Below are 20,653 nucleotides of genomic sequence, written 5' to 3' on the forward strand. Positions count from 1 at the left end.
AAACTATTACGTTGTTATCACCCGTAAATACAAAAGCTATCTGTTGAGAACAAATGAACGTTTCCCAGAAATATTAAATTAAACCCCACTGTAGAAGCATGAATGGGATTACGAAACAGATAAATCTTGTTTTATTTAATTGTTTTTATATTCGGTTTAAGCGATTATGAACCATTGTTGTTGTTGTCTATCGTATACCTGGAGTTATTGTTGAACTCTTGTTCAACGTTTCATAGAGAATATAAACAACCATATACTATTACGTTGTTTCCCTAATCTATTAATTAACTCTGAATATGAATGACCTATACCACGTCATTAAGATGCAGCAGATAGTGAACTATTTTAATCATTCATAAATAATTTCTTCTGCGACACGTATAATACAAACATTGTTAATTGATTCTTTTCTATATAAGCTCCGTTCCGTTAAAAAATATTAAATTTAACACGAAATTCACATAATGTTTCCATTTGTAAATGAATATTGTTGGAGAACTCAAATCTCTTGCATATATTATAAAACTCTTTCTAGCGCGGATACGGCAGGTGTGGCAGGTAGTAGGCTTTCCGTATATAACGCGAACTGCTTTGAAATGTTCAGTAACAAAATTAGCTGTTCGCTACGCGAACAACTATAAACAAGAAATACAGTTTGCTTTTTTTCTGACTTCTTAATGTCAGGTTTAGATTTTTATAAATTTTGGTTGACAGTTCAATGGGGTGGCCCTTGTTCATTCATGCGTGGACGTATGTGCCTTTAATGACGCCGTTATTTTCTTGATTTCTGCCACTCGTCATAAATGAAACATATCGTCGTGAACATAAAAAGTATTTTAACTGCTGTTCCAACTGAATTTTCAAGTCGTAAGAATAATCAATAAAAATAATTAACATGTATTTTTTGCACGGATATAGAAACAAACGCACTTCATTAAGTATATTTGTGGGAACACCAAGTAGATCTTATACGCCTTAAACGGACACAATGTATGTGCAGTCAGAAAGCAATAAGAGTGCGTTCTGAATTAACGCCACGCTGAAAAAAATGTTTTCGGGCTTCCTACCAAATCACCACCATCTACTATATGATGAAGTTATATTGACATCATATTACTCAGTCCATACCTGGATATTATTTTAGCAATAATTACATCAAAATACTTAATCCTTTGTAATGCTGTAGTTATAACTTCCGCATATTACTAAATGGCAAACTACAACTAGGTAAATAATATAATTATATAACTCCATTTTCTACCTGTGTTTTTATTGTAATAATAATGACATTTTACTACACAATAGCATTTTACCTTAGCAATGCTTTAGTAATAATATCATTATATGTGTTAAAGTCGTCTACTACCTTGCTTATGCGTTGGTAAGAATGACATCATATTATCAAATGGCCTTCTACCTAAGTAATACAGTAGTAATTATTAAAAGCAATATTCCATAGCCTACTCACTGTATAAAATTGTATTAATATCGACATCATATTATTCCATGGCCAACTACCTTGTTATTGTTATAGTAGTAATGACATCATTTTACTGAATAATCTCAATCCTCGGTAATATTGTGATAATAATGACACCATATTACTTAATGACCTACTTGCTGGGTCATATTATACTTATTATGCTAATATAATACCCAATCGCCTACTACACGGTATATATTGCACAATAATTACTAAATGACCTACTGAAAGGGAAGATATTTCAGTAATAATTACTGCACGACCTTCTACCTGGACAATATTTTAGTAAAAATTATACAATATTATTTAATGCCCTACTTCCCTGAGATATTGTAGTTATATTGACACAATATAACTTACTGCTCTACTATACGGGTAAATTTGTAGTAATAATGGCATAATATTACTAAATGACCTTCTACTTAGTTAATAATGTAGAAAGAAGTAGTAATGTAGGGAGAGTCCAATAGGCATAAATGGGATAACGTACTGCCTTGCTACCTGGGTAATATTGTAGTAATATGAGGCTTCTGCCGTCGACTCGGTGCATGGTGAACACGCGTCTCCTAGGAGCATCATGTAACTGGGATACTCGTTAAGGGCCTTGAACGTCTCATAGACGCAAATACCACGTGTACACTGCAACATGCAAACAAAACGTACACATTTTTTTTTATTTAATATAATACATACAATGTATACATGAATATATACAACATAGTGATTGTACAAAGCAATAAAGTTCAGACATGTTATACAAGATATGCTAATATGTATTTTTTTTAAAGAGAAAAGAAAAAAATAATAGAAGAATTGTTATGAAAAATGATGAGTTGTATAAAGTCGGAAGAAAGCATACTGGACTTGTGTGTTTCGTTGTATATTCAAAATGATCTTATAAGATTGAAAAAAAAAACATACAAAAATATTTTAGGAAGATAACTTACATTAGAGTGAAATGTATATAAGTGGACAAGCATCATGAGAATTTTATCCGATTCCATTTTTGTTCAAAGTTGTGTAATGTGTCATTACTGAGGGCTATTTCTTTCTCAATCTGGACTTTAAGTTTAAGACTATGGATAAAACAATTAAAATTTGGTACTTGTTTTTTGAACTTCATGTTAAAGATGAACAATTTCATCATTATAAGAATAAAATTCACAATATTATTACAATCTTTTGATTTCTTTGAGTAAATTCCGAAACTTACATTTAAGAAAGAAAGTTTAACGTTTAGTTGCTGTTGTTCAAGAAAAGATGTTAAATGATTCCAAATAGGCTGGATGTGTTTGCACTCCCAAAACAGGTGTTCTATAGTTTCGATGTTTTCACTGCAGAAGTCACACAGATTTGAGTTAGATAATTTGCATTTAAAGAGGTATTTATTTGTAGCTATTATTCTATGTATGTATTTATATTTAAAATTTCTCAGAGTGCTTTCAATAGTTGCTTTATATGGCATGGTAAATATGTGTTTCCAATTAAGTTCATGTTCTCCGAAAAGGACTTGCCATTTATTTTGGGTTTTTGAGTTTTCTGTATGGTTTATAATTTGTAGTGTGTAAAATATTTTATTTGTTTTGTTTTTTCTTCCAAGTATATTTTCTACGAATGTTGTTTGAGTACATGGTGTATTATTTGTATTGATTTCAGATTTAATATGTATGGGTATGCTTTTGATTAATGGGTAGTACTTCAGAAAATTATTTGAAGGTATTCCGTATATGTAGCATATATCATTAAAAGAGTAGAAATCCTTAATTCTGTAGTCATATAATTGGTCGACATATTTAATGCTTCGTTCAAACCAATCTTTATAGAAAAACGTCTTATTGTTTGAAGTTATGTCTTTATTGTTCCATAGAATAGTTTTACTGCTTGTTTGGGTTTCTAGGTTATGCGTGACATCACTCCACGCTGATAAAACATCAGACAGAAATATGTTTTCGTTTGCAATTTCATGTAAGATAGATTTGCTGATGTTACATTCAAAGAGTAAGGAGTCACCATATTTTTTTAGGATTTTCTGATAGAATAATTTCCATTTACCTGTATTGGCATTATCTAGGTATCTTTTAACCAGCTGCATTTGATTGCATTCAAGAATGAGTCAATGTTCGTTAATTGGATACCTCCATTTTCTACAGATTGAATAAACTGAGTTCGTTTTATTTTATCAGGCTTACCGTCCCATATGAAATTAAATATTGCTGCTTTTATATCGTTAATAATATCATTTGGTGGATTTGGGAGGACTGTTAATACATAAATTAATTTAGGTAGTGCAAACGTTTTCAATACTGTGTTTTTTCCGATAAGTGTAAGTTTACGGTGATGCCATGATTTTAAGCAGTTTTTAAAATTCTGTAATTTAGGTAGTATGTTTTTAAGAACTGTATCTTTTTCATTATTTGTGAAAGTAATTCCTTACGTTGTGGCTTCATCGGATGTCCAATTAAATTTCATTTCTTTTTTATATAGGACATTACTTTGTTTTAATTTACCTGCTCGTAGCACAGTACATTTACTTTTGTTTAGTTTCAGACCCGATGTCATTCCGTAAAGGGTTAGCGATTCTATTAGGTTATGGAAAGAATCGTAATTGTCGTTTAAAAAATAAGTTGCATCGTCAGCAAATAGGGACTGTTTGATTTCTTCGTCAGGTTCTAGGGATATGCCTTTTATGTGTTTATTTGATTGGATGTGATGTGATAGATACTCGATGCAGATAATAAATAGCGATGATGAGAGTGGACATCCTTGTCGAACCCCTCGTTCGATGTTAAAACTGTTTGAAAAGAAGCCATTGTTAATGATTAAACTGTTAATATCGGTATAGAATAGTTTGACCCATTGAATGAGACTTTCACCAAAGTTCATATTTTCTAAGCAAGAGAACATAAATGAATGATCAAGCGAATCGAATGCCTTTTCGAAGTCTGCAAAGAATATTAGACCAGGATTATTTGAATTGTTGAAATAGTTTATGCATTCTTGGATAAGACGAACGTTTTCACCAATGTAACGTCCCTTTATGAAACCAGATTGAGATCTTGAAATGATTGCTGGTAATACTTTTTTTATTCTGTTTGCTATACTTTTAGTTGCAATTTTATAATCATTGTTTAGTAAACTAATCGGGCGCCAGTTTGATAAGGATTCTAAGTTTTTTCCAGGTTTTGGAATAAGTGATACAATACATTTTTTTTTGTAGCGTAGTTATGTTTTCGTTGTTAAATGAATAGTTTAGTGAATTAATTAGATGTGCTTTTATATCATTCCAGAATATTTTATAAAATTCGATTGTGATGCCATCAGATCCTGGGCTTTTGTTATTTTGCATATCTTTTAGGGCTAATCCACATTCATATTCATTAAGCAATCCGTCGCACAGTTGTTTTTCCTCTTCGTTTAAAGCATGATGTGTATTTTTAAAAAGGGTGTTATTTTCAACATGTTTTCGTTTATAGAGGGTTTCGAAAAATAAACGTTGTTCTTCTAGTATTTGAGTCATGTTTGTTATATCTTTGCCATTGACTACTAATTTGTGTATAGTTTTTTGTTAACTTCTACGTTTTTCAATGTTTGCGAAGTATTTTGTATTTTTTTCATTGTGTTCAACATGCTGTGCACGCGCTCTTAGTATTATTCCATTGAGACGTGTATGATAGATTCCATCTAATATTTGTTTTTTAAATGTTATTTCATTTTCAATGTCGGTGGTATCATTTGTGTTTGTTTGATGCAATTGTTTTTCAAGTGTTTCAATGGTTTTGATGGTTTCAGTTTCAAGTTTGTGTGTTTCTTTTTGTTTAAAGGATGTGTATCTAATTGTTGTGTTACGTATATTTACTTTAATTACTTCCCATAAGGTGTTTGGGTTTGCATCTTTATTATTTTGAACTGTAATTAATATTTCCTGTTTAATTTGTGTTTGATATTGTGTATCCAATAAGATGCTGTTGTTAATTTTAAAGTATCCTGGGCCTCTTTCAGGTTGTATATTATGCAGTTTAAGTTCAACTAGAGAGTGATCAGTCATAAATCCTGGTTTTATGTTACATGTGTCAATAATGTTGCAAAGAGATTCAGATATTAAAAAATAGTCTAGTCTACAAAATATTGTTGGTTTTGTGTTTGAGTGCCAGGTGAATTTGCTTTCGTTTGGGTGTACTGTACGCCAGATATCTATCATATTGTAGTTTTCAATTATGTTATTTAACATATTTCTATTTTTAGGATGAGTATAAAGGTTTCCATTCTTTTTATCTAATACTGGGTTCAGGACAGTATTGAAATCACCACCGATTATAATATTTTTATCTTGGTTATTAATTATAATGGATTGTAATGTTTCGTAAAATGTGGAGTCATCTATGTTAGGACCGTAAACGTTGATTAATGTTAGTTGTGTTTCATGTATTTTGATATCTATACTTGCTAGTCTGCCAATTATTATTTCGTTAAGGTTATCAACTGTGATCCCTATGTTCCTTTTTATCAGAAAGGCAATGCCTTGTTTATTAGTATGTTGTCCACTGAGATAGATTTCTCCGTCCCATTCGTCTTTTAAGGTTTGTGCTAAAGTATGTGTCAAGTGACTTTCCTGTATTAGGCATATACTGTATTTTTTTTCGTCTAACCATTTGAAGATTTTTATGCGTTTATCTTTATTGTTTAGCCCTTTTACATTCAAAGTACATAATTTAATCATTTAAAATGGTGAAGGGTGTTGTAAATGATAATGTGTGTGTGCTTGTCCGGTTGATCTTTATTTTTTTTTAAAGTCCAGTTGCTTTCTATTATAAGAGATAAGATATCCATACATACAAACAACGAAAAAAAGAAAACACAAATTATGGAAACAAAAAGATGAATATTCCATAGAAATGCAGAAATAAAAAAAATAATCACAAGAGTAAGAGAAAAATAATAAACGACTATATTCACTAAAGTGAACATTTTAGGGTATCCTTTCGACATCTAAAATGAACTGAATAAAAATAAAAATAGCATATACAAGTCAGTAAATATAATCATAAATCACTATTTCACGATAATATTTAATGCAAACAACTGAAAGAAACAAAATACTTAATTATTTCCTTTTAGTCATATGTGGAGTTTTAATAATTGAATTAATCATAGTGCATTTATTATGTTCGTGTGTGTATGCATGTGTTCATAATTTTATTTCATTCATAAAAAGTTCCCGTACATTGTGGCAACCTAGTGCACGCTAAATTGCCGCTACGGTTTACCAAGCAAAACTAGAATATAATTTTAAACTGTTTAGTATGTATTAAGAGACGCCACTCTATGGCAGTCTAAAACACGAAAATCGAAAGTTTAGACAGCCGTAATGGCCTTTTTTTTAATGAAGTGTCTATGTATGTAACAAAAATATTTTCAGTGGATGTGTGTATGTATTTAACAAAAATAGCAGCGTATAGCGTGTATGTGTCTGCGCGCGTGTGTGTGCTCTTAATTGTGTATGACTGTGTTTATTATAGCATGAAAACGACCAATAGCATATTGTCAGCTCATGAAAAACTTATATATCTAATAGCATTGCATTACACAGTATACTATTAAACTTGACGTGACTACTGTAGACCTACATAAAACATAATCTTCAAACGCAAAAAAATGTGTTCTTACAAAGTAATAATACGTACAAGGCGTAACAACAACAATGTGTGCACATATACAGTACTCATGTATACAATCGCAGCAATTAAAGTAAGAACACGTACAAGGTGTAACAGCAACAATGTGTACATATATTCAGTACTCATGTATACGATCACAACAATTAAGTAAGAACACGTACAAGGCGTAACAACAACTATGTGTGCATATATATAGTACTCATGTATACAATCGCAGCAATTAAAGTAAGAACACGTACAAGGTGTAACAGCAACAATGTGTGCATATATTCAGTACACATGTATACAATCACGGCAATTAAAGTAAGAACACGTACAAGGCGTAACAACAACTATGTGTACATATATACAGTTCTCATGTATTCATAAAGCCTGAGTAGTGCATTCGCTTAAGATACAATTAAGGTATTTATTATTAACAAATAAATACCAATTAAATACATTTTTTCATGTAACGATTGTTCGAAAACTTTATGTAGTACTTATATAACGTACACATGCTCTTACTTATACAAACTCAATATTTGAAGACATGTTTGTTGATCAATTTACTTAATGCTAAATTTAATAGTTTAAACCTATTTATTTTAGCTTGATTGCATCTGAAGCCTCTTGCTTATTGAAACGCAATCGAGTCCGTTACCTGGGCTTTATTTCCTGGGTTATAGAACTATTACTTGTTTCTTTTGGGGGAGATCTCAAGAACGCTCCAATAGTGGGGATCGAACCCATGACCTCCCGTTCGCTAGGCTAACACCATATCCAATACACCACAGCGGCTATTCAGCTGATATATTCAAAACTTAACAAGTAATCTATGTGTTCCATCATTTCTCTCTGTCTTTGTTTCAAGGGTAGGTTAGTTGTATTTTACTGGCTTACATATGTGCACTTATATTTGGTAAGTCAGCTCATCAAAAAAAGTATTAGCTGTTAAACTTACCGGCATTATATGTCTGCTATATTGAAGAGAACGTCGATAAACAACTAAATATGTTATTATTTAGTACGCAAACAAAAGAAATGGCTTAAAACAACACTTATACATTAAAGGGTAGTGAACAAACACACAATTACGTAACTATATTCCTCATGTTTACTGTCTCAACCGTGTTGAATGCACCAGCATACCTAATGAAAATATGAGGCGTTCTATTCAAATCGCTCACTGCTTAAAACCGCAGTAGATGATACGATTAAGTCAGCTTATTGAATCCAAAGTACAGAAACCAAATACAAGGTCCTTTAAAAACTTTATTGTGTTCCGTGCACCGAGTATGACATATAGGCCGCGTTGTATGCAAGGTTGTCTAAGACAGGGCAACTCACTGATTTAATTTTTTAGATGATGTGCCATAAAGGACATACATGTTAAGTGTAAAAAGGACACAATTACAGATAGGGGCGAATATAGGCATTACAGAAAAGGAAAAATATGTATGTCCTCTCCAGGGACGACGGGACATAGACTAGCATGTAATTCATTAACATTTTAATTATTTGATTAGACACTGCGACTCTGAAACTAATTAGAAGTTGATACGTATTATGTCAATGTCACTGATTAGCTTCACTTAACACACAACCTGTATGTTTCGAGTGTACAGGATATTAAACCAATCCATCATGTAGACAATCCCAGAAATCGATTACTCCCGGATTACCGCCCCTGAATACTCGCGCGCTCCGCCATCTTTGTACTGAGAAACAATTCAGTGACCTATATGTTTGTATAGGTCCCTGAACAATAAAACGAAGTGACGCGATTTTATTAAATATATTTGAAGATTTAGATCGCCTCTGCTATTGATACAATAATCAAATAAAAGTTCGTATTTTTTAAATAAATATTTGTATGATGTCTATCTGCATTGTTGAGTCATAAAACCAGACACGAAGATCTACGACTCTTATAAAACTCAGCATGAATTAGGCCTTTATTGTAATTTGACATGCTATTAGAAGGTGACGCATGCTATTTTATCTTAATAACAGCATCTACACATGTGGAGATATATGGTGTCACAGACATACCAATTAACCCTTTTAATCCCCAATTGGGACATCGTCTCCCACTTAGGGAATGCTTTTGTTCCTCAAGTGCAGATGGTGTTTCTTTTACCATTAATTGATTTAATAAAATTGACAATCCGTAATAACCGAAGAAAAACATTACTGCGTTCATCTTTAATAGGTTATTTTAAATCTTAACTGTATAGTGAATATTTAAGAAAGCAATTAATACGTTGATGAAATGTAACGACATTATTGGGACTATTTAAGTTTACGTATAACAACATATGTGTCATGTTGAGCATTTTATGGTACATTTAGAGTGTATTAAGAAATTAAATAAAGCAAGCAAACACATAAGTAACTATTTATAACAAGATAAACACAGTTTGTTCAGGCTGCATACTTAAATTCTAACATTAGAATAGAAGCAAAAGCAGATATTCACTTTTCAATTAAAAAACCTGCCATGTCCTGACATCTTACACATTTTCGCCAAGACTCGTACATTTTAAATCACAAAAATATTTTCCGGCTGTATATTTTTGTTTGAAAGCGATTTTTAAATAAAACATTTAAATAAAAAGCAACAAAGTTTTAGACTAAACCATATACTTTTTAATAAGAAAAATTTGCCACTGCATGAAACCTTACAGAGTTTCGCTTATAAATATTTCTGGACCTATTTAATGAAAAAACAACATATTTTATTTCGGCTGGAGCGTTTACATTATCTTAAACATGATACTTTAAAAAGAAGTATTAGTAAAGAATAAATAAAACTTTAGAAAAACTAAGATATGTTCTATTCAATAAAAAAGTCTGCCTCGATATCGAATCATATACATTGTCTTAATGAGTATATCTTGAATTATATACTTTTTTTATGAAGAAATAATATTGTTTTAATCAAAGGCAGATATCTGATTTTCAAAGAAATTGTATATCTCGGTCATACATCTTTTAAAATTTCGCTAATTAACATCTCCGGAATTCTTAATTTTAAAAATCACAAAGTTTACATATATACATATAGTCTTTATATGCGGAAATAACCTTTATTCGAATAATAAAATTCAATAAAGAAATATTTGTGTTTCAATAAAAAGGCATACCTGACAGGTTTTCTTAAAAAAATACAGCATATTCGGCCTTAAACATTACGTGAAGAATTTGACAGATAACAGCGTTCTACATGTCACCCATGTAGAACGCTGCTTTTTGTCAAATTCTTCAGTACCAAGATGGCGGCGGGGTCACGTAATAGCCAATATGGCGGCGGTCAATTTGTCGATTATGGGATTGTCTATTGATATCCCATTAATATTTACAAAGCTTGAATATCGTCGTTTTAATACAGCTAGAACAGTACAGCATTGCCTGTCAAAGCATTCAATGATTTGACATAGCAAAATAAACAAAACTAGAGCTTCTATATCTTTAAAAGATCATACCTAGATTTAAAAAAAACACACATATGATTAAAACAGAAATCGTGAGAATTTACGAAAACTGAACGAAATCATAATTCAATCAGATTTTTAAACAATTACGTTTTATTTATGAATGTAAATAAAATATGTTGTTTTATTATATTGAATATTATTGGTTATTGTTGTTGTCTTGTTTATTTTTCAATGTATCAAATAGCAATTAATTTCTTATTATGCCGTTTTGTTATATTGTTCATTATAATTTATAATCAATTGTAATAAACATAAAAAATGAATATAACAAATAAAAAAGCTTAAGTTCAAAAATCACAATATTTTACTTCCTTCTTTAAGCGGCTTACATGTAATATGGACTTACACACAGTAAAAAACAAACGTAATCTTTAAATAATTATAAACAATATTTAACATGAAAAAATACAACAGTAGTGAAATTGCTGTAAATCAAAACAATGAAGTATTGTAAAAGAACGATCTTTCGAATACAAATATACGCTGTTGAATGTGTTTGGTGTTGATAAATCATAAAGAGCTATATCAATGAGATCACAGATAGCTATATAATGCCATTTTTCTGTTCAGTTCAAAATATATCAACCGCAAATTATTTCGCATTATTAGATATGATTATTATTAGAATCATCTTTACATATTTGAAATATGTATACTCGCCTTCTTCGAACACATCAGTTTTGGTGGTTTGTCGGACATTGTTTAACATCGTGCACATGCTTAATATATTAGTTAATGTTGTTGACTAATTTTGATTAAATTAAACACAATTTTGTACTTATCATAGAAATGATGAAAATTGATCACAAACCATAATAATATCGCCAAAAGTCTTAATGAAAGTTATTTCTTGTCAAAATAAAATTCAATTTGACCAAGTTAACGCGATAGCGTTTATATAACGATTCTTTTTCTGACCCCGAACTGAACTTGATACATTGCGGGATGGAAAACATTAAAAGTGAGAGTCACAACTACATTGTTAGAACGACGGCTTGTTAAAAGCTAAATGCTGTCAATTGTTTAACGGTCAATGTCGAAAACAATTTAAATTTTTTGGTAATCACGAATATCAGGATAGTGAACAACACTTCTCGTATGATCTAACATATACTAGTGCACAGAATGCGATAAAGTAGTAATTACTAAATATGAGAACGTAGCCTTTAAGTACGAACGCTCTGTTAATCTTCTAAATAAAATGGGGTACACCCAAACGGTATCGATGTTGAGAGTTGAGTATAAAACTGTTATATCACTGAATCCTTTTTATAAGAAATAAAACTATTTCCTGCTTAACACGCATTTAATATCGTTGCAAAACGCACTGTAGTATCCCTTTTCATACCATTTACGTCACAAAATAGAAAGTCAAGTGAAATTACTATTAATGTAAGTTTGGTAACTGTTTGTAGATTGCATGTTTTCCATTTGAATATTTTCCGGGCTTCTAGAGGGCAATTTTATTAAAATTTTGTCGGACTTAAACAAAGGTTAGCTAAGGTGAAAATCTGGTTTATACAGCTACGCCAAAAACAAATCACAACAGCTAACACATTTTATGAACAAACAAAAAGAAATAAATACATTACATATGTAAGTTGTCCTACCATGGAGTCGATGTACTCGTAGGTGAGATTGTATCCGTAAAGTAGGCCCGGATATGCGTTGACATCCTCCAAGGCCATCTGAACCGGTACAAGGCACGAGCTGCCTCCTGGCCAAGTAGTTCCTGTCATCGGTAGCATCCCAAGAAGGCGAAGCTCCTTCGGTTTACCATCCAGTGCGTAACATCCGGCAACGTGTGCTAAGAATATTGCCACCAGCATGCCAGGCTAAAGCTTTTGCCTCGATGAATAATTAAGATTTATGTATGTTTAAATAGTAAAGAGGTTAACAGTTGATATAGTCAACTCAAGTGTTATCAAAGAACATATTTTTACACACTAACATATCGTTGAGATAACTCATGTGAAATACTTATATTTCTGTACCAAGATATTTATATACAGTATTCCTTCTACACGACGTAATCAAGACAAATGGCAATTCTTTGCGATGAACGAATTCATGTTGTCGCTAAGCGAAGAAAAGCAACGAGTGAACGATATCTTTTTATAGTAAACGTTCGATCGAGATGGGCGTCTAAATAAATTATGTCATGTTGAAATTTTATTTTATGCGCATGAGTGTGGATAATTGACAGATAATCGCGCCAATAAATGATTATCGACAAAATGTTATAAAATCGTCTATCAAGACGGCAGTTATCAGTCAATTTCGTAAAAAGAAATAAGCTTTTCTTAGATAAATACTTAGATTAAAATGGGTCGAAACCAACATGCAGCTCCATTCGTTATACGGGATTTGATAAAAGATATCTTGTATAGGTTTTCTACCTTGATATTTAAATCTAAATCTAGATATATATAGAAAATAAGAAGAGTACGAACATATAGAATATAAACGAATTAATACATATGTATTTATTCGTTTATATCCTATATGTTCGTACTCTTTTTATTTGTTATTGTTGTTACATTTAATTTGTTCTCACGCCACTTCATTCGCTATGTAAATGATTTGTATACAGCCGTGTTATTCTCACACTTGGCAATCTGTACTGCTTTCATTATGTAATATTGACGGTGTACGTTGTGCAAGTCGATACAAGACTGTATGTCCGTCTATTATTAACTAGTTTAACAAATTATGCAATTAATATATAAGTTTCATATGTAAAATCTTCAAAAACAAGTAATGAGTGTTATTTTATTTAAAAACTAATATGTTATAACTGATGATTATTTTATTATTCTGTTTTAGGCCAATGTGCCTTATACAAATTTGAAGTGTCTGTTATACAACATAATGCGTGGAGAAAAAAGTGATAAGCTTAAGCAAAATGGCAATACCAGAATATTTAAGATGTTTCTTTTCTTAAACCATGCCTCTAAACTATTCCTGATAAGGGACTAAACATACAAACATACATATAAGAGAGGTTTCACTGTATAATGTCATCAAAATATTGATTTAAAACATCCTAATCAAGTTACTTATTTTCTTCTGTAAAAACTTAATGACTACGCTAACGACTCAATACTTTTAGTAATGAACCACATAATGAAGCAAATTAGTGATACCTAGATATAAAATGATATGAAACCATCCGAATAATTGGGGATCGTTTGCAATTGAGATAAGGTGTCTCGAAAGTGTGTGTCACGTTTACGCGTTGCTAATAATACGTTTGGACAAATGGCTTTTTAACTCGTTATTTTTCCAGTCAGGTAAATGATTATCAGATATTATTCTTATCTGATTCGTAATTTCATAATTATGCTAGTTTATGCTTGTATATATTTTTTATTCTTTTTTGGATATCATCACTTAAAGTAAACGAACATATTCCGTTGGTATGTTGTAACTTAGTGGACGTTTAGTCTTCCATATGCCAATGAGCCAAGATAGCTTCTATTGTTTCAACCGTATTTTTTTTCAGGGAAACATTTGTTTCATGCGTGTGCAAAACCCTGCACATAACATAACACCAACAAAAAAATAAAGAACCGTATACATGTGCATATAACTATTGTTTCGAAACAAAATTAACTAAATATCAGCACATTAATTAATGAACTACAATTAACAGAGACGTATTAGTTACTGTTCTATAATATTATATAACACAAAAACTTCATAGTGGCTTGCCGAGAAATTGCAAATTCACTTTTTATTATTTGTAAAATATTATGTGTTTTTTATTGTTACTATTTGCGTTTAAAATCCATTGCGAGAGTTTAATGAATTGTTCATGAATCATTCATGAATCATTCTTGCATCATTCATGAACAATATTCATGAACTATTCATGAACTCTTCATGAAGGTTAAATGGCCGCTTTCTGAAATAGTTCTTGAAATATAAGTTCATGAACAATTCATGAATCAATTTGTTCATGAATCATTCATGAACATTGAATCATTCATGAACCTTCATAAACTTGCATATTTCATGATCACTTTATGAAGCGGCGATTTAACCTTCATGAAGAGTTCATGAATAGTTCATGATTGGAATTTCATGAAAAGAGCAAGATTAATTCATGAATTTAATGTTCTAGAACTATTTATGAACCAAGTGATGTTGGAACTCACTCACTTCATGAATACTTCAAGAACAATGAATGCAAGATGTTAATGCATTCCATTTAAAATCAAGCTTATAATTATTATTGACCCTCCTTCCATGGGAAGTGGCACATTTCTCAATATCAAACCATTAAACATGACACTTTATAATTTATTTGACAGAGTAAAATGTAAGAGCAAGTCAGATATCAACTGAGTCTGCTGATACCTGATCGGTTCTTACATTTTTATGCTTTAGTTACTGAAAAAAACTGCAGACAAGAATTGCCCTATCTTCTGGTAATAAATACTAAACTCAGTCATATAGGATAAATTCTAAGTTAGAATCTGGTTGTTTACAAAGGATTTGAAGTAAAATGCTGTATGCAAGCATATGCTTTCCAACAGAAAAAAAGTATTTGTTATTTTAAGATGTCAAAAGTGACCATATATTCGGATATTAACTATTTTGGATGACATGTTAATTTCATTCTTTTGTCTTCTGTTTAAATCAGCCTGATAATTTATGATTAATTTTTTATGAAAATGGTTACACTGACAGTTCCAAGGAAGTTGTAATTGAACCAGTGGCTGATCAGTTTAGCCAGTAATTTATTAAAGACTTACATTTCCAAATTTAATATAAACCATGATGTGTCTTCATTTTGCTGCCGTTTCAAGTTCCTGTGTCAACAATATTCTTCCTTTGTAAAAACAGCAATTCATGAAAAGTTCTTCATTAGTTCTAAATAAAAGGCAAAAATATACAATATACCTTTTTTGAACCACATACTAAGTTCAAGTTCATGAAAAGTTCTAGATCAATTATTTAACCAAATGGGGAATCATTTTCACAATTTTGTTGTTGAATCATTACCATTTTTCAGATTCATGAAAAAAACCTCATTAGTTCTTTAAAACATAGTCAAGAATGTCTTATGAACAATTCATAAACCACATAATCTGTTAAGGTGCATGAATCGTTCATCATTAGTTAATGAACTAAATCATGAATACTTCTTGATTTAAAGGTGCATGAATCATTCATCATTAGCTCATGAACTAAATCATGAATCTTTCTTTAATAAATTATTAAACCGTCTTGTTCATGAACCATTCTTCAATGGTTCATGAATGCGTGTTCATGAACCATTCACGAACTTTAGTTCATGAACTTGCTCTCATCAATTTCACGAACTTATCATGAGCTGTTCATGAACTGTTTGTAAAGTTTATGAATCATTCATGAATTCATGAACATCCACTCGCAGGGGATGCACTGCGTCTTGGTATCAAATTGTTTACTTTGTTCAATTCGATTTTTTTTTAACTGAAAATCATATCGTTTCTTAAAAGCAACATAACTTATATCAATTGTTTCTTGAATTGTTATGTTAGGCGTTCATGTTTATTTATATATCCATTTAAAAACATGTGTTGTGTGACTTCTTGAAGAGGTGACCATCGCTGATACGTGTAGACTGTTCTTTATTAAACTAAGTTTACGCGACAATACTAATAATTGCAACCATGTTATAGATTTAATTGTGAAAGTGTTGTTTTGTGTCTGTGTTTTGTGGTACCACTAGATTGATATCGACCATCAGGGGTCACATAAAATGTTTATATAATGATAGTTGTCGTTTGAATCGACATTGTTTAGAGGTATGTCATGGTACTCGAAATAATCTATTACGGCATGCATATCTACTTAAAGACGTTTACCGGTTCTAAATGGGCCTTTGACTTCTTTATATTGCACATATTTTTCTGTGTCGAATCTGGAGGAGTAAACTTAAGGTCAAATGTCCAATTTAGAGTTGCGCGAGCCCTCAATAGAATGTTGAAGAGACTATATGTGGTCATAAATAATTGCATTTATTCTCCGATGTGTGTATGTTGTTTCGTATTGTGCTGTTACGTACTGTTTTGGCAGTTGGTCACTTGCCTTATATAAAAGAACAACTAATTGTATATAATGAGAATTGAATACTGCTCCAGGAGCTGGAGTTTCACTTCTTTATATGTGCAAGATGCAAATAATTTTCATAAATGTATTAGACAAATGCATTTTTACCAACAGAAACGATAAGATAGCGTTCCATGCTTCAGCAGATTGTCGTTGAACCATGGTTTCATGTCAATAAAAATTTAAGGTTACCAATTCAGGACTCGCTTTTCTTGTGATCATTTTACAAAACAACAACAACAACAACTACATCAACAAGACCATTGGGCATGTTTGTTGAAATGGTTATGCAATTACAATAATGTTAACTAAACATGTATTTATTAATAATATATTATAATTATTTCTGATCATTCATATTCAAAATAGATGTAGATATTATAATGATACTAATCATTAATCTGAATATATGCATATGTATGTATATTTATTTTTTATTTAAATTTATATTTATATTGATAATTATATTGATATCTTTATTTATTAATGTATGTTTTTTATTCATTGTATTCCTTATAAATTTGTCATGTACAGCTGCTCACAATAAATCTAACAAACCATACAACTTTGTACATAAATATGAAAACAAATAAAACTATCATAGGCAAATTTTAATGATATTTATATCAGTCGCTGCTCTCATATAGCATCTCGAATACGATATATTAGATTTTTAAATTTATATTTTCGTACGAATGTGGTAGAATTATGAGAACATTTCCGATTTACATACGTGACCATACTGTTTTATTCTCAAATTAAAGAGTACATTCCATTTAATTAACCCATTCCAGTTCATAAGAATCTATATTATCACATATTATTTGAACAATTTGCATTTCTTATCACAGTTAATGATGTATTCTACCACGGCACGTGACTTGTTTTCTATATACAAAGAAGGAAAACTACTGTTGGTTATTACCCCGATATACCAACGGTTGTTTAAAGTGACGTACGGTGGCACTAAGGTGACATCACCGCTCAAAACAAAAAAAAAGTCGGTAGAAGATATGTTTTCCCGTCGTCAAAAAAAAATATATAACTCGGGGAAACACAAAATAAGTCTGTTTTCAGGAAAAAAATTTGGGCGACGGGAAAACAAAAGTTCTGTTTTCACGTCTTTTTTTTTGGAGCGGAAAACACAAGTTTTGTTTTTCCCGTCTCTTTTTTTTTGAGACTTGAAAACACAATCGCTATAGTGTGCGCACAAGATAATCGGCCAATCACAGACGCGGATTATATGGAGGGAACATTTGAAAACGTCCTAAAGGCAAGTTTTGATATAACAAAACATACGACTACTACTACTACTACTACTACTACTACTACTACTACTACCACTACTACTACTACTACAACTACTACTACTACAACGACTACTACTACTACTACTACTACTACTACTACTACTACTACTACTACTACTACTACTACTACTACTACTACTACTACTACTACTACTACTACTACTACTACTACTATTACTACTGCTACTAATACTGCTGCTGCTGTTGTTGCTGCTGCTGTTACTACTACTACTACTACTACTACTACTACTACTACTACTACTTCTATTACTGCTACTACTACTACTACAACTGCTGCTGCTGTTGTTGCTGCTTCTGCTGCTGCTACTGCTACTACTACTACTATTACTACTACTACTACTACTTCTACTACTACTACTACTACTAATACTACTACAACTACTACTATCGCTACTGCTACTGCTGTTACTGCTCCTCCTCCTCCTCCTACTACTACTGCTACTGCTACTGCTGCTGTAGTAGTAATTAGAGACATGCGCTCAAAACATTCCTTAGCACTAAATCCACCTGCTCGTAGACGTTTTGCACCAGAAAACCTTTCTTTGGTCAATTGATCGCCACCATTATGTTTCTTTATGGTACCTCTATCCACACCAGCTGAATTGTAGCATTCTGTGAGGAAGTCTTCATAAAGGCCAGAATATCTACAACTTCATCATATTTCTGTTCATTTCTGTGTAGTTCAGGCAAGGGAATTACATGATTATTTTGGTTTAACCCAGCAGGCGTTAATTTATTCCAAACATTTTCTGGAACCACATCTTGATAGTTTTTAAAGAAGGGAATATGATTAGCTGCCACTTTTATCAATGAAATTGTAAAGTCTTTTTGCATGTGGTCATACTCTTGATTAGTTGGTAAAAAGTTCCTGGAATTAAGATGTTGGATGGGAACCTGTGGTTTAATGTCTGGCAAATGCTCAAAAGAAGTATTCTGGATTATATCTTGCGGATCCGATGCATGGTGCATCTCTCCATGGTGATCTTTCCTTTTGTCACGCACACTTGTTCTCCAATTGATATTGTCACCAACCAATCTCAATCTTTTCCCTTTTCTCAATACATCAATGACTTCTTTATTGAAATATCCAGCATATTTTTCTATTAACTGGATTCCTCCACTATATGATAAGCAGACCCCAAGAGGCTGTAGTCTGTCAAAGACCAAGGAGAAATTTAAAGTGAAACAGATCAGTTGCTTAAATTCAATTAAAAAGTACACACGAGATCAAAGTCTTTGAAATTTTAAAATTGTCTTAACCTGTTATCAAAAAATAGCAGATTTTGTAAATGTCTTCTTCTGACAGTTTGAAACAATTGTAGGAAAAGGTTAGGTGTTTTTAATGATTATTTTTTGTCTTTTTTTTTATAATGATGACTACTTCATCAGAGAAATACCGTTAAATAAAAAAAAGCATTAGACCATTATATACCTGCTTAACCCATTCAAGGTGTTCGAGACAACTCTATAAATTATATAGTTACAAGTTGAAATTGCTCATCTCGAGCATGGAAGTTCTTTTTTTACCAAAATGCTTTATACACATATATAACTTCAAAACTAATATCAAAACAAACTGTTGTTTAAACACTCTTTGATTTTAAAAAGGTTCAAAACGTGTTGTCTTGATAAAGTGTTATCACATAATTAACAACAGACAATTTGATTTGTAAGTTTTTAACTTTTTCCCTGTTTATGTTGCAGACAAGTTGGAATTAATCACAACAATGAATGCAACCTTTAAAAGAGCCATTTTCTTTAAGAAAAAGAAAAACAGAAATAAAAAAAATAAGAAAAAATAATCAGCTCATCTTGAGAAAATGACCTGTTTTCATTAAATAAGTGTGCTGTAAAGGTGAATCTGTACAAATAACAATGTATTATGTGAATTGGGAATAAGACATAAAACTGGGAATGGACATCATTTTGGTGATTTTCTCAAACAAAACTATTCATTTCATGATCTACATTTATTTTTGTAATGTATTATCTATAATTTAAGCTTAAAAAGCAATATTCCATGACTTTAAGGATTATAGTTCAAACAATTATAAGTACAATCACAAATGAACCTGACATTGTAATAAAATATACAGCCTCTTTGGGTGTGGTTGGGGTGGAGAAGGAGTTATAATGTGGGGGTGTGGTCATTTATTAAATAATCTTTAAAAAAGAGGAAAAGCTTTTCACTTTTTTTCTTTTTTTTGGGGGGGGGGGGTGGATTCTGGGATGTGAGTGGGGGATGGTTTGGGTAAAGTCCATTGTGGTATGTCAGGCAAGTGTTGTTATGTAAAAGTATGAATCAAATCTGATCATCAAAAAAAATTTTTTTTGCAATTTAATGAAAATTTATTAATTTGACCTTAAAAGAAATATGACAAGGAACATAGAGAATATTTTAACATACTTTAATAAAGATTTATCAATTGTATGCATATGCAAAGTGAAAAAAGGGCCATAATTCTTACACAATTCTTGATACAGTTGTCTGCTCTTGTTAATATGTTCGAGTCATGTTGATAAAGAAGTATGCAAAATATAAAAGAAATACATGTGTATGTCAAGAGACATAGGAAATATTTG

Source organism: Dreissena polymorpha, chromosome 16, assembly GCF_020536995.1.
Source record: "Dreissena polymorpha isolate Duluth1 chromosome 16, UMN_Dpol_1.0, whole genome shotgun sequence".
NCBI classification, from domain to species: domain Eukaryota; kingdom Metazoa; phylum Mollusca; class Bivalvia; order Myida; family Dreissenidae; genus Dreissena; species Dreissena polymorpha.